This window comes from Gallinula chloropus (genome assembly GCF_964237585.1).
Source record: "Gallinula chloropus genome assembly, chromosome: 11".
Taxonomy (NCBI): domain Eukaryota; kingdom Metazoa; phylum Chordata; class Aves; order Gruiformes; family Rallidae; genus Gallinula; species Gallinula chloropus.
Genome location: NC_140096.1, coordinates 15681517 through 15704186, shown reverse-complemented (window position 1 = coordinate 15704186; position 22670 = coordinate 15681517). Strand labels below are relative to the sequence as shown.

General features: G+C 50.3%; 1 protein-coding gene across 1 annotated transcript in view; it reads left to right on the top strand.

Annotated features, from left to right (window-relative positions):
• Positions 1-22670, top strand: part of LOC311195817 (gamma-aminobutyric acid receptor subunit alpha-3-like) — a gene marked incomplete at both ends in the record, with an annotated part of 70962 nt that overhangs the window by 18353 nt on the left and 29939 nt on the right. The gene's annotated exons all lie outside the window — the stretch shown is intronic.

The window sequence follows — 22670 nt, the reverse complement described above, 5'->3', positions numbered from 1 at the left end:
TCCTTGTGCTGCTTACTTTGAAGCGTGATGAATGTTCTGCAGTCCTTATATGCTCAGAGTTACTGTGAGAGGGGATGTGGTGGTTGGGTTATCTGAGGTTCAGTGATGGTCCTTGTGCAGCTGTACCTCCCGCAGCCTTATTTCCCAACCAGGTCCATTGTGCTACAACCAAAACACAACCAGATTGTGATTGCCTGGGAAGGGACGGGAGAGGAGGTTTCCAGACTTGCCCCAGCCTTTTCCTTCCTTACGGCCTTGAAAATTCCTTTTAACATGCTTTAGAAATACAAAGCTCTCAGGGAGCACCTTGCTGCTCAGCAAGAAGGTATGTGGGGCCTTCCCATAGTTGTTTGCAAAACAGGATAGGGATTTCTTCCAGCCTAGCCAGAGACTGGCTGCTTCACGGGTGCTGCACGTGTGTCTGAGGTGCTGTTTGGTGTAAGGATGAGGAATCAAGTGGGCATTTGGAGCAGTGGTGGACAAAGTCTGTGTATCAGGTGGTCGGGGAGGCCTGTGCTCCAGAACACAGCCGCAGTCCCGTCAGAACTAAACCTGCTCCAACATGGCCTTGCCATGACTGCAAGTCCCTCCGTGAGTGTACCTGCTCTGTCATGGGCTTATCCATGGCCACATGCTTTGAGGTGTTCCAGCATGACCTCGTGCATAGCCACTGATACTTTAAGGTGTTCCTTCTGTGGCATGGGCTTATCCACAGCCACAGATGCTTCAAGGGGTACCTTGAAGTGTAGACTTATATTAAGGGTGGACTTATCCTCAGGCCACCATCCCTTCAGAGGTATACCTGCTGTGGCAGACATAACCATGGCCACAGATGCTTCCAGCTGTATCAGTGTAATGTAGACTTATTCATAGCCACAGAAGCTTTGGGGTATCCTGCTCCCACGTGGACTCATCCACAAGTGGTGGTCCCTTTGACTCAAGTGCACACTGAAGTTCCAGCTTGTCCAGTACAGCGGTGCAGCAGCAGCAGGGATGTCCTGGCCATCTGTCAGCACAGGCACATCACCATTGCTGTTATCAGGATGTTCCCAGGCACAGCACAGTAAGATGATAAGCAGGACAGCACTACAGCGAGCAGCAAAAGCAAAAAGCAGCCACTAATGAGCACTAGACTCTAATATACAGTGCGGCAAGCAAGCCCCATGGCAAGCATAAGGAGCCTGCCAATTAATAGCTAAACAGTCATAACAGCTATAAATTTGATCTAGCACATTCCAATCAAGCCTGTTGTTATCTCAAACCCTTTGAGCACCACATTGGGTGCCAAAAAGGACTGTCACAATTTAACCCTGGCCAGCAATTGTGCACCAAACAGCCGCTCGCTCACTACCCCACAGCGGGATGGGGCGGAGGGGGGAATCAGACAAGCAGAAGAAAGAAAGCTCATGGGTTGGAATAAAGACAGTTTAATAGGTAAAGCAAAAGCCATGCACACAAGCAAAGCAGACCCAGGAATTCATTCCCCACTTCCTGTGGGCAGGCAGGTGTTCATCCATCCCCAGGAGAGCAGGGATCCATCATGTGTAACAGTGACTTGGGAAGACTCCAAATGTCCCCCTTTCCTCTTCCCCCAGTTCTATATTGCTGAGAATGACATCATGCAGTATGGGATATCCCTTTGGTCAGCTGGGGTCAGCTGTCCTGGCTGTATCCCCTCCTGACTCCTTTTGCACCCCCAGCTACCTGTGGGTGCAGTGAGGAGCAGAAGAGACCTTGAGTCTGGGTAAGCGCTGCTGAGCAGGAATGAAAACATCCCTGTGTTATCAGCACTGTTCTGAGCACAAATCCAAAACATGCTCCTGTGCAAAATAAGCCAAAACCAGCAGAGCCTTTTCCAGGGGCTGCCAAGGAGGAAAAGATTTTCCCTGAGGAAGAGAGTAGGCTGTTCAGTTTTCTAAGGATGGGCTGTAAACTTTGTAGATAAGCCAGTTTCTCCAATTGCAATTAAAAAGTAGTTTGTACAATGTTACTAGGCTGGGATCCAGTGTTACCCATCCTGGATGCAGCATTGCTTGTGATGTAACTCATGGTATCTCCTTGAAGTTTCTACCACGTGTGTCTGGAGTCCTGAAGTGGCTGACTGGGCCATCCTGCTGGTCTGTGTCTGCACCATGTTCTTCTGGACACCTGAGGGTTATGAGCTTACTGAAGTTTTCAGAGCATGGAGTTTACTTGGAACAACAAACACAGGCAACTGGCTTGAAGCTATAGAATTCCCTAGGCAGAACAAGGCACTTGGCCACCTTGGTTTCTTCTTCCTTGACAGGGTGAGGTGGTCATTGTTGTCCTGGGTTGTCAGCAAGCAGGTCCCATCCAGGCAGAGGGGAAGCCCCAGCTTGTACCTTCACAACTGGGTATATCCAGAGAGTGAAAGTAACCCAGGCTCATGGCTGCCTCCTCTTCCTCATCTCCACTGGGTTGCTCTGTGGCTTGGCATCTGCATCTCCTTTGCCACACTGGGCTCAGCACTGGTGCCCTTGGGCTCGAGCATGTTTTGGTGCGGTCAGGTTCTGCTCACAGTAGGACTCAGATCAGGGATGCCCAACATGGGCCTATGGTGCCTCTTAGCTGGCCTTCCCATGTCAGCTCTGCCCTGCTAATGGTTTTGATCTGTAGCTGCCTGTAAATATTTATCCTACTGCTGTATTCCCTTTGTTCTTCTGTAAGGGAAAAACACCTCAGTAGGAGTTTTTCTTGTCTCTTCTCTCTGCAGTGCAGTGATCCTTCCTGGGTTTTTAATGATGGTATAATTTGGCAGGATGGCTTCTGAACAAGTGAGCAACATCTGCATCCCTCTCTTGCCACCTGTATTTCACTGATTTAAGTGCTGATGACGTCGAGGGTTTGGACTTGGGTTCAGAGCAGCTCCCTTTAGGTTGATGTATTCCTTAGAGATGCTCGGTGTGTTACACCTCAGTGCACCTGTCATTTTGTCCTCACCTCCTCCAGGTAAAGGCTTGTCTGCTAATATGTGAGCGTTAAGGCAGAGGGGCTAAAATAGTCACAATAGCTAACTGACTTCCCTCGGAAGTGTGGTGCTCTTCAAGCTGAAACAGTGAGGGATGTCTGCCTGGCATGATCCAAGGAGAAATCTGTTTGCAGTGAGAGTAACCAATAATAGCAGTAGGAATTGTTAGATTGTCCAGACTGAAGTGTAGAGAGCTTTTGTTTCCTAAAAGCTGGGTGAAATGTTGAAATTGTCTGCTACTTGAGGTTGCAAAGCTTCTGTACTTGAGACTGGGTCAGGTGCTGACACGGGCTCCCCAGGGAATGGGTCACAGCCCCAAGCTGGGCTGAGCTGAGGGCAAGAAGCATCTGGACAATGCCCTCAGTGCCATCTCTGACCTGGCTGTGCCTGTGTGGAGCCAGGAGTGGGACTCCATGGTCCTTATGGGTCCCTTCCAGCTCAGGAGCCTCTGTGATGAAGCTCTGGGGTACGTGTGGAGTCACAGCATGCAGCAGCCAAGCTCTGGGCACTCTGGCAGGCAGAGGGGTGCAGGCAGGACTGTTCGCTGTCCTTTGGCCCTAGGGACACCTGAGCAGTAGTGGCAGAGTCCCACTACAAGCCATCTCACTCCCCATTGCAGCAGAGCTGGTTCCTGCCTGTCCAGAAAGGCTGTCTTGGTCTGGCCCTGAGCTCTTCTGCAGTGTTTCCACATGCGCGGGATGAAGCTGCCTGCGATTTGTCATAAACATTATCCAGATCTACTGTTTGTGAAAGAGAAACATTAGATGACAAACCTGGTGGTCCTTTGTGGTTTGGCATGATTTCCAGGGTTTCCAGGTCTCTGTTTAATCTGGTTTTCTGTCTTAATGTTCTACCTCTCCCAACTTCCCATCTCTTCTCTCTGATCTGATTTCATGCCTTGTATTGATTACTCTGGGGAGGAATTTGATCCTTTCTTAGGGAAAAAAAAAAAAATCTATGTCTTACCTCAGATTTTTGTGTCTGCCTGAGATTCCTTGATGAGTTTTAATTTGAAGCTGAGGCACTGCCTGAACAGTATTTTCTTCTATTTACCTTTCTGGGCAGTGGGGATCCTGCTCTCTCTCTCACCAAACTTCTGAAGTTAAGATCTATGAACAAACAGTTGCCTTCCCCTTGGGTGCACCTCTCCAGAGGCAGCTTTGCCATGGATTTGCTCAGCTGCTGCCTCTCCCCTCTCATGCAGAACTCCCAGTTGTGCTGCTGTTTAAACCCCTGGTGAAGGGGGAGAGGGAGCTCTGTGTGAAGAGGCATGCACGTATCAGAAGGCAAGCGAGGAATGCCGGCTTGACAGCTGTGCCTAAGGGTGAAAGTCTTCTCTTAAATAAGTTATGAATTTGCTTAGGGCAACAAGCTTGTATCAAAGCTTCAGGGATATCACAAACACTCCGGAGGGGTTCGAAGCCTGTTGTGAAAACAGATTCCTAGGCTTTGGTGTGAAATGGCACCTGTGCTTCAGGTCAGTGTTGGGTCCTCTGAGGGCATCTCGTAGCTGCCTGTGCCCCTGTGGTGCCATGGGAGGGAGCGAGCTGCCACAGCAGCTCCCTGCCCGGCTGCCCTTCCCGTGGGGCAGTCCTGCAGCCCAAGTCGATGGCCAGCAATAAGGCTGTCCTTGGGCTGTGCACCTCCTGGTTCTCTAGAGGGGCCACAGCCAAGCCCCCCAGCTGCCAGGATGATGGAGGGGAAGGTGTTTCTTGTGCCACCTTGGATGCTGGTTTTGAGATGGTGCCTTCATTTGCTGTGTGCAGTTCCAATGAGGAGCCTGCCCCAAGCTGCTCACCCCCTTATATCCACACATATAGGAAAGAAATAGGATTTTTCCCAAAGGATGAGAGTTGTTTCTAGGAAAATGAATCCATTTGGAGGAATTTTTACCCCAACAATTTGTCCTGGAGTATCATCTCTGAGTTTCAGTGCTAGTGAACCAGTGTGGATGCTGGGCAACTGATCCCTGCATGAGGGGAAGCTGGTAGGTGTGTGTTGGGGATGGGATGATGGCATTTCTTTGTAATGAAGGGGGGAGCTGATGTTTAAGCATGTGGGAACATGTGTTGAATGGTTTTAAGAACATTAGTAGATGATGTTATAGATGGCTATAAACTGCTTGCAATGATGTCTTTATTGATCTGTCGGACTAGGGCATTTACTCATTTATTAGAATTTCCAGTTGTCTGGTCCCACGTAAAGGACTTTTAATGTGCCTTTGATGTGGGTTGTGAAAGAAGTTAGGTGTTTTTATTCGGTATTAGGGAGTTTAAAAACAGTTTCAGTTGGTTTGTTCTGGGAAGCTGAGGATGAAACAACTGGTCAAATATTTAGGAAACAGCAGTCACTTTATTTGTTGAGCTAGAGGACAAAAAGTTTGTACCAGTGCAGAGTCACTCATTACGTCTGATGAAGCAAAGTCATCGATCGAGTTGGTGGTGAATTTTTGCCCAGTTCCATCTGGGAGAAGCAATCAAACCACATCTACCTGGGCCTCCTGTGGAGGGGGGGATTGCTGCTGCTGATTCAGACCTTTTAGCTTGTTAATGCTGTTTGATTTCTTCAAAGCATATTGTTTGATTAAATAAAAACATTGGAGTGTTTCTGAGGCTCTGGAAGGACTTTGGGGAGCGAGTTGCTACATGACTATGCAGAGGCTGAACGGTGGAGGGTCCTTTAACCAAACAGTGTTAAAAGTCAGGGTGAAGTTCTCACCCCGTTGCAGTCCATGGCCGAACTCTGGAGTCTGGTAGGGCAGGCATTTCGTGGAATGGTTCCTCTCTGAGTGCTAACCTCCTTTAAAAATCCCCCTCTGAAGGACATACAGCTAATGTTTATTCCAAAAAATAAAAAAAAAGAGAAGTCTTTGTGGAGTACTGGCAATTGTAAGCATAGAATATAGCCTAGAGAGACTCTTTAATCTGCAATTTGAATTGTGAGGGAAGGACACCCGGTTCAGTTTACCTTCTGGAAGAACATAATTCAAACCAAAATTATGAGAACAACAGGCATAGAGAAAGCATATGATTTATTTTTTTTTCCCCAAAAAAACTTGCTGGAAAATCCTATTGATGACAAAGTTCAGACTGAATCAGTGGATGGAATGATTCATGACTGGAGTAAGATAAATTATGTCTGAAAATTCAAGAGACTTTCCAACCTTGCAGAAGACATTTCAGATGCCTGTTTTTTGGCAGGATCAGTTCTGATACGTGAAACTTTTTCAAGGAAAGGATCTGATGACCATTAAAAAATCCAAACAAAACCAAGCAAAGGCAGGTCACAAAAGGGAAGGTGGCAGAGGGTCTGTACAAAGCTCACTGCACCCATCTGAATCCTTGTTGAGGGAGTTGGTTGTACCCATACAGGCCAGATCAGATTTTTGCAGTCCTGAATTCCTACTTACTCACCTGAAGACATGTCCCCCAGAGAGCTGTGAGTGCCACTTCAGCCAGCTTAAGGCCACTGTCCTGTAAAAAACAAAGGTGCAAACTCTTCTTTCCCTATATTGTGTTTTCTGTAAAGGGTCTGTGGACATGTGGGGATTGAATTAGAGAAGTTTGTGGCTGGAAGATGAGAGCCCTTCCCTTTGGACAGATGCACCTGGTCTTGCCTGAGCATTTACAAAAGCTTTTTCCTAGAAAAGGGCCCTGGCTGCTGCATGAGGGAAGGGTTAAAGAACAAAAGCATGAAATCTGCTTTCTTCTTTCTTGATCAATCTACCCATCATTATGAGAGAAGCTTCCTGATAGCTTCTCTTTGTCGTGTACGTTAATACCATTAAGCCCACTTTGGCAAGGCAAAGGACGTACAATTAATTTGCAAATCAGGAAAGTGGATGTGACTTTTATATGAAAGAGAAAGTCTTTAATCAGGAAAGGCACAGTGTGGGCATGGGAGTGCAGATGGAACCTCTCCTCTCTGGCCAGCTGAGTCCCTCCTCCAGCATCCCCGTCCCAGTGGTGGTGTTGGGACCCTGAGATCCCAGGCTGGGGCTGGTTCCTCCATGTGCCACCCTCTCTGCCCACACCTTCAGTGGGTCCCAGTTTGCTGCCAGCCAGGAAAGGGACTGAATCTAACAAATAAGAGGGGAGGTAGAGCACGTGGGGCAGGGCTGAGGTTAGGAGTATGCGAGTGGCTCCAAATCCCTGTGGAGCAAATTGGCTGAGGCAGGTGAAAGTACCTACCTCCATCCCCTGTTCTATTTATTTAAAGTCTTATCTCTATTAGAATTACTATTATTTTGATGCAGAATGCATTGAAAAGGGAAAAAAAAACCCAACCCCAAACCCTATCCAGACTGATTTGTTCCCAGAAAGATGTTTAATTTTGTATGTATAATTGAAAGGGGCTAAATATAGCCATATTAATATTTATGGGCCGTATGTTGGAGTCAATATGAGAGTTGCTGTTCAAGGCAATTAAGCTTTACCTTTTCACATCTAGGATTTCAGCTTTTGGAGATGACATTAGTTGTGTGACCTGCATCCAAGAGAGAAAAAACTAAAAGCATGCCATTATCTGTCAAATATGATACCCTGTATTTAATGGTGTTTGCTGACAGGCAGTTTGTCTCCAGCAAGGGTGATCGCTCAGAAGCAGGACTGCTGTCTTAATAGGGGGGAAATTAGAGAAGCCAGCAGGCTTGGAGACTTGGAGGAGAACCATCCCTGCATCCAATGCTGTGTTTTGGGAGGAACTGAGCGACTAGACTGATGGCATCTGAAAGTGGGCATTGCCTGCTTCTGCTGCATGAGTAGCAATTGGGGATGAAGGGAAAATTATTACTTTGGCACTTAATTTGTCTTCATAGTACCTCCACCCCGGAGCTGGGGCATAGGGAATGCGACCTCAGTAACTCGTGTGTGGAAGTGCACGGGGAAGGGAGGGCTGTTTGTACCCTGTTCCTGGGCTTGGGCTGTCTGTGCATGTCTGCAGGGCTCGTCACAACCTTCATGTCATTAAAAAACAAGGAAAGCAAATCCTGTCCGGAGATCTGAGCCGCTGTAGGGAGCGTGTTCAGGGAGGGAGTCTGTGCATGAGGAATTAGGTCGAGGCTATAACGATGCAAACAAGTCAGTTTGCGTTAATAACAAAGGCCAAATGATGATGTGCTTGATTTCTAAAGCGCTGCCTTTCAAGAGAAGGGTATCACTAGGATAACATGACAAGAGTCCTGGCAGTGGTTGAATTGCCCTGCATTGCTGCTTTTTGGAAGCTGCAGCTCCTCACTGCTCCAGTTAACAAAGAAGCTGTTAGATGCTGTAAAATATCTCACTGATAAGGACTGTCTGAATCCTGCCTTTTCTACTAAACTTGATCAATGTGTCAGATGTTTTCCTTTCTTCTGCCTGGACTCTAATAACCACCTTTGAGCAGGAGGACTGCAGTGAGGAGCCTTGGCCACGGCTGCCCCTCAGCCTCTTCAGGAACCCATGAGGTTAACCTGCCCTCCCCAGGGCAGATGCTCACAGCAGGTGGGACTTGCCTTAGTGACCATGAGCTTGGTGCTTGTCCCTTCTCCTTGTACTTATGTGCCTCACAGATTCTGAGGCTTTGTGTGGGTGTGTTTCAGTTTTTTCACTGGTGCATTGTACATTTTGGTAGCTGGGAGCCTTTTAACCCCCTTCAATTAAGCATGGGGAGAATGTGTTTTCTGATGGCTTTCATTAGCTTTTGCTGCAGAGCACAAGAGTGGCTCAAACAGGGAGGGAAAGGCAGAAATCAAACTGCACACCCATGGAGGTAGAAATGGTGGCACTTGGAAATGAGTTTTCAGCTCCAAAAGGCCCTTCTGAATTCAGCCTGGGCTCTGGGGACTCGCTGGGTGATGCTGTCCATGGCAGACCGGTATTTCCAACTACGGGTGGCAATATTCTTGCCAAACAGCATTGGCTTGATAGCAGGGGATTGTTGCACTGTGTGAGCCAGCGCAGGGCTGAGTCCCACCTTGTCTCTGTTCCCAAACAAGGGCAAGCCAAGCTTTATATTAAGGAACAAGGAAATTGCACCAGTTAAATTTAAAAAACTCATTTAGCTAAAGCAGCACAAGCCCCCATGAATATTTATCTGATGTTATGGAAGCATGTGGACTCCCACCCACTTTATTAAATTGATTTTCAATAAAAATGCCAGTGGAAGACATTTGATTAATGGCTGGTGGGATGGTACGATTAATGGGAAGTCTGGAGTCAGCAAGAAGTGTCCCCTGAGCCTGTGTCCCTGATGGAGGCTGGGCTAAGAAAATGTTTCTAAACTCCTCCAAGGGACAACAGTGATGCTTGTCCATGTGGTTCCCACAATGGGCTGGACAGGAGCTGCTATTCTGCTGCTCTTTGGCTGGTGCATGGTTTTCCTGATGTCCTGACCTTGAAGCCAGCACATGGCTTTTGTTTGGAGTGCTCTGCCTTTTCCTCTGCTAACTGCACCCTTCTAAGCAGGCTGCATCAGAGAATTAAGCACAGAGGTGGGCTTCAGCAACCCCAGCAGGTTTGAGAGAGGCTCCCTGGGCTTTTGTGTTTAAACATGCCTGGGATTAGCTCCGTCAGCCTCTGGATCTGCTTGGCTCCTGCCAGTTTCCCGGCTTGGGTTTGTCTCCCAAAGGCAGGCTGTTTGAAGCTGTCACGTTACAGCTCTATTAGAAGAGCTCTAGCACTGTTTCCCACCGAGACCCCCTCCAGGTCTGGCCCTGCGCCTTTCCGATGAGCTGTCGGGAGAGTTGGGAGATGCTGAGCATGGTGCAAGGCTGAGGGTGGTGGGCACTGTGGTACCCAGGGCTCCACTGAGCTGAGGAGCCTGGAAATCCCTGTGGGAGAGAAGACCTCCCTGCTCTGGAGGAAGCCAGCAGGGCTGGGGGCTGCCCAGAGAGATAGAAACCCCCCCCAGGGTCTTGTGAAAAATCCTTGGGACCTACTGTGGGTGGGATGTTGCACCTCACTTCTTATGCAGGGGGTTCTGAGCCAGGTGTGAAGGATGTTTGGGGGTGACGATGTTAGGCAAGGACTTCGTGGGAGTGGAGACAGCATTAGGCAGCAATGTGGGTCTGACTCCACTCCCATGGAGAGGTACAACCACCCTGTAAAATGGTGCTTGGGTGGCACCAGAGGACCAAGACCTGGGGTTAAACCCATCCCCAGGCATTGTAGGAGCCCCATGCCCAGGTTCCCTTGCTGAGGAGAAGGATTAGTTCTCGGATGTGCTCACCCCTTCCAGGAGGGAGCCTGGTGACCAGAGGGTTACAGCCAAATGGCACAGGGAAGAAAGCATCATGGGCAGGAATGGTGCAGGTTCTCTTGATGATGCCCTCTGAGGCTAGGAAGCTCTTGTGCTGGTCTGTGTTTTGCAGTACTTAGGGTTTTTCTCTGCATGCAAATGTATGATGAGGTGTGTGATGGCTCTCCAGGAGAAGAGGAGGTCCATGTGGAGCACCCATGCAAGCAGGCAGTGAACAACTGCAGATGCTTCCAGTGCACGCTGGATTGGTTGGGCATTCCCCTGCTGCATGTGGGTTACTGGGGAGCTGGGGCAAGACTGGGCATGGGGAGAGTGATGGGAACAGAAGGAATTAAAACAACAAAAATAGAGCAAGTGCTGGCTAACGTGTGTGTGTGTGGCAGGAGAAGAAAGGAGAGCTCTGGTTGGAAACAGAAGCTGAGAAAAGGCAGCTTGGCAGGCAGCATATTCTCCTCTGTGGGCTGAGAGTCCCCTAAGAAACGTGTCAATAAAGCACACTCACGGGCGCTGTCTCTAATAAATATATATTTAAGAGAGACATTTCTTCAGAACTTCTGCTGGGAGATGTCTAATTCTGAAGGGATGGCATGAAAAATGGCATCTCTGGTGGCAGCAGAGAGTTGCCATGGGAACTGGAACGCTTCGAACACACGTCGCTACAACAAGAAAACCCTCACCCCAGAGAAAGAAATTAAAAATTCTATCTGGAGGCACCTGCCCTGCTTGTCTCTGGTGGGAGTATGGGGATTGTGCAGCATGTCAGAGTCTGGGTAGGGGGCAGAATGGGAAATGAGGAATCTGTTGCTGCATTTTTGGCAGGATCCATGTTAAAAACCATTCCCCTCCGTGGGATGGACAGTGCTGGGGTCTGGACAGTGCTGGGGAGGGGAAGGTTTACAGCTGTAAGGGAATTTCCTTGGCAAGGGTTTTGCTCTTGTGGGGATAAAACAACAGCCCACCCACCTTGCCATCTGTGGATACTCTGCTGCTCCTGGGGTTTGCTGGCCCCTTTGCCAGCCAGGGAGTATCCTGAGAGGCACGGGGAAGTGAGGCACAGGGAATTATAGTCACAGGGGTTGGAAGGAACCTCAAGAGATCATCGGGTCCAGCCCTTGGAAGGGCACAGCGTGTGTCTGGGGATCTATCCTGTGCTTCAGGGACTCTGCTTATTCGGGGACTCTGTTTATCCTCACAAGCATAGGATGGAGAACAGAGGAGGAGCTATTTCTGCACAGGAGAGGTGGGGTCTCTGCCCAGTGCCTCTCTATCATGTGGGTACCTGTGTGTGCAGAGGTGACACGGGGCTGGGGGAGGCCAGGCAGCTGGGGGAGCCTACGCTGCTCTGCAGCAGGGCTCCAGCATCCAAGAAGATGCTAAATGGGCTGGTTGCAGGTAACATGCATTAAATAAGTTTATTCCTATGCTGCCCTGGCACTGTGAGCAGGGGCTGTGCTGTCCAGTGACCCGTGGGTGACAGGAGCAGCAGCTCAGCAGAGACCTTGGCCCTGCATGCAGCTCCCAGGTCAGGCAGGCAGGGCCGCGTTGGGGTCAGGCACGGCTGGATTGGGGTGCGTGGGGAAAGGGAAGCATTTGTGCTGCCTGGGGGGGGGGTCATGAATGATGCCAGAGGCCTTGCTGAAGGCAGGAGGTGATTAAGTTGTCCAGCTGAAGGAAATGCCAGCCAGGAGCTAACAGATAAGGGAGCCAGAGTGCAAATTGCTGCGTTGCTCCCTGCTACAGTTTCCTTGTATCTGCCTTGTACCTGCTGCTGGCCCCAAGGGACAGGCCTGAGAATTAAATGGACTCTTCCTCTCAGCTATACAGCAAGCTCCCAGAGCTGCTTCCTTTTTCTGTTGGTTTTTCCTCCTTTTTTCACACACTACAGTCCATCACTCTGTCTGGCAAGCCTCAGCCTGCAGACCAACCTGGAATGAGACAGAGCCAGAGATGAGGGAAGGCAGCACTGAGGCTAAAAGGCAGATGGGGAAACTGAGGCACAGCAGCACTGCATTGCACACCCAGTGCCATAGTGCAGAGCTCAGCCTGCAACCTTCATGCACTTGATTAAGACATCTTGTTTATTCTTTCTCCCTCTGCAGTGGCATAAAATTAGTGCAGTGCAGTGTGTGTCTCATTTGATTTTCACAGAATCACACAAGCATGGGGGGGTGGAAGGGACCTCCAAAAGTCATCTAGTCCAACATCCCCCTCCCTGCTAGATTAGATCACAGGGGGATTTTTCTTGCATTTCCCTTCTTGCTTTCAGTCGTTCCAGTTGCTTTCTGTGTATCAGCGATTGTCAGGTTAGCAGTGGCAGTTTTGGATTGCACCCCTGTGCTTACACCTTTTTCCTGGGCATCTGCCTGAGCTCTGATGAGTTGCAGCTAAGGGTTTTACTGACAGTGGCCTGAAGTTTTTGTGCTCCTCCTCACACTTGTGCAAGGCCTGTTGAGAGGTGATGATTCCTGTTAAACTTGCTGAGAAAGAGTTAACAAAAGGTCTAGTAGTTTTAGGGAAGGGAGTAAATTTGGTCATAACAACCTCAGGAAACACAGCAGACCTGAGTGGCTGGAGAGCTGCATAGAGGAAAAAGGCTCTGGGGGTGTTGGTTGATGCTCACCTGAACATAAGCCAGCTGTGTGCCTGGGTGGCCAAGAAGGCCAATGGCATCCTGGCTTGTATCAGGAATAGCATGGCCAGCAGGGCCAGGCAGGTGATCATCCCCCTGTGCTCAGCTCTGGTGAGGCCACACCTTGAATACTGGGTTCAGTTTTGGGCCCCTCACTACAAGAAAGACATCAAGGCCCTGATGTGCATCCAGAGAAGGGCAAACAGGCTGGGGAAGGGGCTGGAACACAAGTCTGATGAGGGGTGGCTGAGGGAACTGGGACTGTTTAGCCTGGAGAAGAGAAGGTTGAGGGGAGACCTTACTGTACTGAAAACAGGTTGTGGGGAGCTGGAGCATCAGCCTCTTCTTGCAGATAACCAGCGATAGGACAAGAGGGAATGGCTGCACATTGTGCCAGGGGAAGTTCTGGTTAGAAATGAGAAGAAATTTCTTCTCAGGAAGAGCGGTTGGGCATTGGAAGAGGCTGCCCAGGGAGGTGGTGGAGTCACTGTCCCTTGGGGTGTTTGAGGAAAGGTTGAATGAGGTACTCAGGGACGTGGGTTAGGGAGTAATAGAGGTGGTAGAGTGTGGTTACACTAGATCTTGGAGGTTTTTTCCACCCTTAATGATTCTGTGAAATGATAACCTGCCAGGGCCAGCCTGCAAGCGCCCTGGTGGAGAGGTTTCAGAGGTGCACCGTGTCCACACAGGTTCCAGATGAGCCTGGTGTACTGGCTGCCTCTCCCTGCCCAGTTACCCCGGTGGGAAGGGGTACAGGAAGGGCAGCAGCACGGGGGCTGTTTGCTCTGGTGCCGTGTGTCTCCTGGGTATGTGCAGCTTCAGCTGCATCATTGGGGTGTGGGGCCTGCTGCAGCCTTGCCCTGAGGTTGCTCATCACCAGCATCCCAGGATGTGGCCAACAAGAATGTTGTCATTAACCCCCAGAGAGGGAAATTAACTGATGATGAGGTCAGGAGACAGGCCCAAAACGAAACATGGGTGTTTTGGGGTACCATGGAGGGGTTTGCCTACTGCTGAAATACCAGTCTGGTGTTTTTGCCCTCCTCTCATTGCTCCCTCCAGTGCACCCAGCTGTGCAGAGGCCCTGCAGGAAGGGCTGCAGCCAGCAAAACTCTCCTGGCTTTTGGTTTCATTAGGGCCACATACACATGTACCAGCCAGCAACGTGTTGTTGTCTGAATGCTCTTCCCCTGTCCACTGGGACCGGCAGGGATTCCCTTCCCTGAGTGCCTCTGGCTTAGCCATCAAGAACAGACTTTAATACTGAACGTGTTAAATTATGCATGCTAATTTGTATTCATGCATTTTCTCATTGTGTTTATGATATATAACAAGCACGTTTCTGTAGCATCTCCCTTCCATTACCACGGGGTCTCAAAGCACAGTAGAACCTCTAAAAGCACGCTCATACATACACATCCCTCCTCTGTCTTCGTAGCATCAGAGGGTGTCCTGGGTACTTAAAATAGTAACTACAGTGGCTTTGTTCATTCTGTCTTCTCTGTCTGTAGCAAAAATAGCACAACTAATTCGTCGTCTCTGTTTGTAGTCTGCATGTGTGAGAATGAGGGGTGTGAGTAAAGCCTCCGTGACAGCACATCCTCTGCCAGTTGCTGCTTCTGACTCTCTCTTCTCTTCTGCCTGGACTTTATGTTTATCAGTAACTCGTGCCACATCCTGATCGTAACCTCTGGATGTGTATTTTATGTCACTTAAGGCAGCCATAAGGATACATGCACATGTCTGCTCAGGGCAACGAGGGAAAGCTAAATTAGACTACATGAATCACAGAATCATAGAATGATCTGGGTTGGAAGGGACCCCAAGGATCACCAAGCTCCAACCCCCTGCCACCAAACTCCAGGCCTGGATCTACACAAGGTTGCCCAGGGCCCCATCCAACCTGGCCTTGAACACCCCCAGGGATGGGGCACCCGCCACCTCTCTGGGCAGCCAGATGGATAGTTCTGTTGAGGCTTGCAGTAGGGCTGTGGGGTTGTTTTTTTTTTTTGCCTGGGCTCCTAATGGAGTAAGGCTTATCACATCTTTCTTACTGCCTTTTGTCTTCTAAAAGCTTTTGAGCCTCCTGGCTGATCTGAACAAAATCTGGCAGAAGGGTAGATATCTTGGAGATTTTAAGTCCCTGGAAGATTTGTGGAATTATGCAGCTGAGTGGAAAAAGACCTAAAGTAGAGAGAGGTAACTCGATGGGATCAACTGGTGTTAGGTATCAGAAAAGCAGGCAGGAAAAGCTGAGGTGCAGGAAAGTGGGGTTTCTGGGCTCTGCTACTGGTAGAGCAGCATCTCTGCTTGGCTGCTCTGCCTGAGAGAGATCTAACCTGCATCCCCCACTCTGGGTAGATGTGAGAAAATGCCTTTCTCCTGTATGGGATGGTGCGAGATCCCTATAGCACTTTCTGCAGCGACACAGGGACTTGCCCACCGCGCCAGCTATGCCTGGAGCCCCTTGATCACATGTTGAGACAAAGGGGAGGCGTAGCATGTGCTGCACAGGGAATTCAGACCAGGAAACTGGGCCACCCAGTGCTTTTGCTCACATGGAAGTGCTAGGGAGGGAGCGCAGTTCCTCACTCAAAGGAGACAAGCAGATGCCCTGTGTGCCTCAGCACTGTGCTGGGACTCTGGCTCCCAGCTCGCTCAGGAGCAAGGAGGAACAAGGTGTGTCAGACTCCTCTGCTTTCAGCAGTAGCATGCCTCGATCCAGACTCCATAGCCAATGTGTTACGTAGGTGTGGAAAGAGCTCAGACCTGGGTCAGAGCCATGAGCACATGGATAATGCATGTGGAGGCAGCTTAGGGATTTCTCTTCCAAGAACTTCACTGATTTCCTTATGTAAGTCAAGGAGTTTCTATCCCAGGTGGCTTGTGCCCCAGGGATCACCTAGGAACTAGACATCCATCTCAGCAGTACAACATGCTGTAAATCCTGGACAAGCCATGTTCCAGTGGTAACTGGGTCACTTCATAGTCCTGTGTCTAGTTCCTGCAGAGGACACTGGCTGCAGCCCTGCTCGAAAGCTGTGTATGCAGCATGCTGTGCGAGACATGGAATAAATCTCTTCACTGCATCTCCTCTGGCCCTGCTGTGAAAGCAAGCCAGGGCAGCAGGCTGTCTCTTTGAGGGATTGGATGGGCATCCTCTCACTTCACCTGGCCTGAAAAATTAAGCGCATGTAATAGTGGACCATGCTGATCCCTCTCATCATGTGTGAGTGATTTCATTGTTGGCTGTTGCTTGGAAGAGCCCCTGAAGTTCTTTTGAACTTCTCGCTCCCCCCGTGCTGAGATGTGCAAGTTGTGGGGGTGAAAGGGAGAGCGAGCGCAGCGGGAAGCCATCCCACACACGGATCTGTGCTTACAGATTGGATCACTTCTCTCCAGTCTGGCTGGAGGACATGCAATTGTAGACACTGATGTGGCATCACACCAGAGTGAAGGTAGCAATGAATCACCCTGGCTCCCAGAGCAGCAGCTCGGGACCTGGCTGTACAGCAAACGCTGGCAGTTCCAGGGGGTTCAGGCAGCAGCAGTGCCCAATAAGCCAGCCCCTGTGGAAAGATGCCTCAGCCCCCCAGGGTGGGAGGGACAGACGTGATGCTTTTGTGGGGAGCAGCAGATAGCCTTGTTTTCTCTAAGCATGATGCCTATTTGACTCTGCAGAAGTCACGGGGGGTGCAGCTGAGGGGCTCAGATCTGTTTGTTTCAGCTGTATGAGAGAGACAGGGTGCCCACTCCTGGGAGCAAGCACATAGCCAAGCAAGGCTGCGTTAGACAAATAGTTCATGACACATAGGCAGAGCTGGATACTGACCTGATCCAAAGGTCTCATTGGCAGTCCCCTGCAGGCTTTTACTCACCCCTGCTTTTGCTGGGATAAGACATTTGTTTCAGACATGTATATGGTTTATTTCCCTACTGTGTGGTTTATTCTGCAGAGTAGGAATTTCCCAGTCCTCAGTCCTTGGCTGACCCCACTTTGCAGTTGATCAGCATCCCATCATTTTTAACCATGTTGTCCCAGGTGGATGCAGGAGGCAAAGGCCAGCCTTCATCCATGGAACCCTAGTCATCCTCACCTCTGCCTAGTAGAGAGGTAAATGCCAATAGATATCAGCTTCTGGGTTATTCTTGCTGCTGTTAATGCTGTTGTCCACTCTTGGTAAAGATTCCCAGGCTGAACTTGTCAAACCTGGATGAATGTCTGCGACAGGAGACGTGGCTTTTGCTTCTGAACAAGTAATTTTGTATTCAAGGAAGCACCGAGACACTAAACCAGCCAAGCAGCCTCTGAAAAGTCTATTTTTACTTTGGGACTGGGAGTTTGAAGAGGTTGACTGTGACCTCTCTCTGTGTTATCTAAGATCCCCCAAATCCAAATGAGTTGAGGGAAGGGAAGTGGCGGCACTGAGAGCTGCCCAGATCTCTCTGTGCTTCAACTCTGCTCTCCCTTTCACTGATGCTGGGGGAAATGCCAGTACCTTCCCATTGTTTTCAGTCTGTTCCCCAGCCTTCCCCTCCTGACCCGTGCTCAGCCTCTGTTCCCAGGATACTTGGTGTGAGAGCATCCCAGGTGCAGTAGAGATGTTTGTGGTCTTGACAATAGCTGATGCTGCTCTGTGGCATTTGGGTGGCAGGAGCTCCATCAGCCTATGTCCTGGGAGTCATCTTTATCCCCGGGCTGGGCTGGACAAGCCTGGGAGGCAGGAACAGCACTGCAGTGATGCTCACTGAAATGTGTCCTTCTCTGCTGCTATTCTTGAGCTCCCTAGTGAAAAATTGCAAGAAAAGCATCTCTAATATATGTGGGAGAGTCCTGCTCACCCTGCAGTAGTGAAGGCCCCGTCAGGGGGTTCTTATTTCTGGCTGGTGACACAGATGATGTCCTGTCTCCATTTCTGCAGCTCTTGCAAAGGAAATTGTGGGGATGGGGCAAGGTTACCCTCTTCCCTTGTGAAACTACCCCCTGCTTGTGCCTCGCTGTCCTCTCCCAGTGCTGGCAATACTGTCCCAAGGGTGAAGTCAGAGGGTACCCTATGCCACCCCATTCTGAGCTGTGCCCTTTCTTCTCCAATACCTCTCTGCTTCCTGCTTTCCAAACCAAGGCAACAGCACAGATTAAGAGGCCAGCTGGAAGAACAAGAGAGGAACCGGCGAAGGCAGCGATCCCGGTGTGATGGGACTGAAGCAGTCAGAGTAAGAGCAGGGACCTAAAGGTGAAGTTTTTGGCTGGGGGAGGCAGTTTGCTGCCTCTGAAGGCAAGGGCTGCCCTGGGCTGCAGTGCTGCTCAGCTGCTGTAGGCTCGTGGGACTTGTAACGAAGGTCAATGGAAGCCTCTTTTGTTCCAGAGGCTAAAATTGGAAAGAAAATTAAATCACCCCAGTGAGAGGCTGAGAAAACAAAGAATGAAACACCCAAAAAGCTTCCATGGGCAGCTGCAAAAATTACCTTCTGCTTAACAGTTAGCATGGCAAGGGTTTGGGAGAAGGCATGAAGTGGAAATTGGTAGTACAAGCCAACTTCTTGTGTTTCCCTTCCCAGGGGTGCTGGGATAGCTGTAAAGCACCATCCTGCCCAGCGTACTCCCTTTGGGTCAGTGACGTGGGCTCAAGCTCTTCACGGTGACACTGCTCTCACTGCAGGCTGGGGGGACTCATTCCCAGGGGATTTTGTGTATTTGAGGGGACAGGGGACAGGTCCCTGGAAAAAGATCACTGAATAAGGAGACCTCATCAAGCTGAGGAACTCTCGAGCTGAGGCTAAATCTGGTTGCTGTCTAGGAGGGTGTTAAGGAGCATTATCAGCTTGTTACTGCGCTTTTAGGCTGGAGGCTAGGTTGGAGATGGGATATTGGGCTGGCTGGAGTCCAGAGCAGTTTATAGCCAGGCCAGCACAGAAACATCTACCTCCAAGAGCTGGCTTGCAGCAGACTGAGTGCAGAAGAACCTGAGAAGCACTGTCCTCCTTTCTCAGCTTGTCACTCCCTTAGGTCACAGCCCAGCCCCGGGGCAGAGCTGGAGCACTGCCAGGAGGAGCACAACCTCAAGGAGCTCCCCATCCTCCCTCTCTCTCTCTCTCTCTCTCTCTCTCATTCAGCTTATCTCTGTGAGGGCTCCCTGACATCAGCCAGGAATCCCCTGCACACAGCCGCAGTGGCTTTGCCCGTGTGTTCGTGGTTTGGGAGCCTCCAGCGCCGCGATGCAGGCACATGGTTTCTGCTGGCTTGCGGCACAGCCCCCGGGAACCCCCGCCTGGGGACCGGGACTGTGCTCGGCACATCTGCAGCCCCCAGGAGCCGAAACACATCCGGCCGAGTCGATTGTATTACGGGCTGAGGTTCTTAAACAAACAGCACTTGATGAGTGCAGCGGGATGTTTAATAAGAGCCTCCTCAGCCCCCCCGGTGCCCCCTGCCTCCCATAATCACTTGTAGAGGCAGCCCTACAATCTACAGCTGGCGAGGGGAGAGGCGGTGGGGGGAGAGGCAGAGTCATTTGTATTCCGGCTCTGCCGCCGCTTCCTGGTGCTTCCAAGAAGGAAGTAAAAATAGCACTCCATCATTTTGTAAATAATAGCTATCTCCTCGCGAGCCCGGGGAGTCACGAGCACTTACAGGGGAGATCACAGGAAGGGGGGAGGGAGGGGGGATGTCTGCTCCAACCAGGGCCAGGAAGATGGGACATGGGGGCTTTAGAGGGGGGAGACAGGGGTGAAATGGGAACCCTGAAGCACCTCAGCAGCTGCTGCTGCTGCTGCTTTACACCTCCCGCACGCAGGAGGGAAGGCCCGGACCTTGCTGGCCTGGGGCTTGGTGCGGCAGCATCTGGCCCTCTGCACAGGGCTAATGGGGATGTTTATCGCCCGCGCAGGCAGCTAGATCTGGCATAGCGAGTTCTTGGAGAAGGAGAGGGGGGCATAGCTTTTAAAGAGCAGGCAGGTGTAGGGAGTGCCATGGTAACGCTGTGGGAAGGGATGTTACAGCTTTGTTTGCCATTTGCATTGCAGATCTGTCCAGCTGTGGGGGTTTCTGCAGGCAGGAGCAAGGCAGCACTGCCTGGCAGGCAGGGACGGATGGGGCTTTGTGCTGTGGGGGAGAAGGGGCAGCCCTGATCGGCCGGCAGCACCTTGTCCCTGCTCACACACTTGCTCCAGATGATTTTAGAAACACAGCTTTGCATAGGCTTGGAAATAAGCTCAGCCTATAAATGGGAAAAACCTCCAGACGAAGGAATCAGCCTCAAGCAAATGGCTGAGGAGCATGGCATGCCACTCAACTCTCTACATTCTACCCATGTTCAAACGTTGAACCTGAAAACCTCTTGCTCTCCTAGTTTCGTGACTGCTTCACCATCTTACTTTGCTTTCCCGGTCACAGGGTGGCAGGAGCTTGGGATACAGTGAGCTCAGTGTCCAGAGGGTGCTTGTGCAGCCTGCTGAGAGCAATACGGAGCCCTCTGCTGGGTGGTGGGGCACAGCCCGTGCCCTTCCCTGGGGCAGCCAGAGCTGGGCTCTGGTCCTTGCCCCACGCCAGCTTCCTACCTGGACCAAGCCTCCCCTCTTTTGCTTCCCTAACTATAAAACAGGACTGTCAGCATCTGCCTGCCACCCCAGCAGGCTTGAAGGCTCAGCTCGGGTGTGTGAAAAAACTTTGAGTCACAGGGAAGGATGACGCTAGGAAAGGAAACATGTCATTTAATGGTCTGCAGGAGGTGTAGGGAAAGTGCCTAACTCTCTATAGTGTAGTCCTTAATTATTAAATCTTTGGTGAGAACTGGGGAAGGCAGCTGAGCTGCGGTGTGAGCTTGTCTGCAGATGGAGGAGGAGATGATTCCCCTCTGAGCAGAGGCAGGAGATGCTCCTTTCGGTTGTCTCTTGCCACAAAAGCGATGCAGTTTCTTCTTGTTCAGGCTCAGGTTGGGTAGGTGTGAGGGTGAGGAGGGGGAAGGCTGGCTGAATAGCTTCTGATTTCTTTGGAGGAGAAGGTCTCACCATCGCAGAGCCGATGAGCTGCAAGCAGCACGGATGCTCTTAGGCTGTAGAATCACGAAATAAGTGAATCTCTGAGGATGGATCTCTCTCTGTTCTGCTGGTGTTTTACTTATCTCTGGATTTCCCAGCTCTGCTGAAATCCCTGCTCGCATAGTGATGATTTAATTTCAGAAATCCCTCCGGATCCCAGCCAAATCCTGCCCTTAGGAGCAATATATTAAGAGGGAAAGTTCAGTCTGGCTTTTGCCCTTAAAAGGTGCAGGGAGCCCATTTTTGTTAGTGCTGGGGTACAGTAATAAGCCAGTGATGTAGCCATCCCCCCCCCCCCCCCCCCCCCCCCCCCAGCTCATCCCTGCTCTGGGCACAGCTTTGCAGGTGCAAAGTGGGGGTGTCCACCAGCTTCAGTGGATTTGCATGGCCTGGCCCGGGGGCTCTGTCTGTAGTCTGGAAGTGGGGGACCCTCTTCAGACCCAGGTTGTATTTAACTGTGAATATTAAGAGATTATTAATATTCATAAATTAATCTTTGATTAGATTTGCTGGCAGATTGACAGGGTGGGAACATGTCTCTGGAGCTCTGTGACAGGCAGGTTGCTGCATGATCAGGACATAAAAGCTCATGTAAAGATAGCAGGACAACCACGGGTGGCCATGGATCCTCATCTCACAACCACGGCAGTAAAAGGAAGGAAGGGAGCAGGGGAGGGGAGAGAAAGTTTGTGTTTTTGCTAAACCATAATTAGCTTTCCTTGCAGAAAGAGCCTCGCTTCACCAAGTGTTCTTGCCTGCTGTGTATCTCGTGTGGGATTTGGTTGGGAGGACTCAGAGAGAACACCCCGAGTGTTCAGGTCTTACAGAAGTAACTAATTTTGTTCAGGATGATGTCTTGTTGGCTTCTGGGTGCTTCAGAAAGTGTACTGCATCCATATTTCTCTTTAACCTTCTTTTTATCGCTTCAAGACGAGATCAAGGGTTACTTACATAGCACAATAATATCAGCCACAGGCTGCGTCAGAAGCTTTCCAGCCGTAACAGCTAAAGACATGTATACGTATATTTTAGCCATTAAGGAGAGAAACCCTGCCAGAATGCATTACCTTATTTTTGGATACAAAACTTTGAAGCACAAAACTAAGCTTCCTAGTACTGCAGAATAGCTGTCAGGGGACAGAAGGATTTCCATAACTGAAGTGAGTGATGGGCCATCCAGGCTACTTGCAAAGCTGCTGCAGTGGCCAAAATGAGGTACTATGCATAAAACAGAGTCTTCAGCTCTAAATTGGTTCTTTCATTAGGAGAGCAGCTCTGAGCCAGCTAATGCTGTACAAAAGGAGCACAATGGCATGATCTATCCCCGACGTGGTGAGGGTTTATGGTTGTGTAGTGCTAAACTCAAGGCACCTCATCCATCACTTTTTTCAGTACAGCCCAGTGGGCAGAGCATAGGAGTGTGGATCTGGCAAATCACCATGCCTTGATTTCCCTGCAAAATGGGACAGCAGCAGAGATTTCAATTAGGAAGCATGCTGAAATCGTAATGAAGTCAAGAATGAGCGCTGTATGTGCCGTTTAGCATGAATAATACCTCCTGGTGCCTGCGTTCTGCAAAGCGCCTCGGTTTATCTTTACCCAGAGGCATATGATTGTGATTGCCCCTGGGGTTTAGCACCTGGGGCAGGAATTGGGGGCTCTGTGGTTTTTGAGGGGCAGTGAGGCTGCTGGTCAGCATCTGTGAGGGCAGCACAGCTTGGGATGCGGGGGGGAGTGTGATGCAGGAGAGCAGCAGCTGTGCAAGAGCAGCGGCTCGCC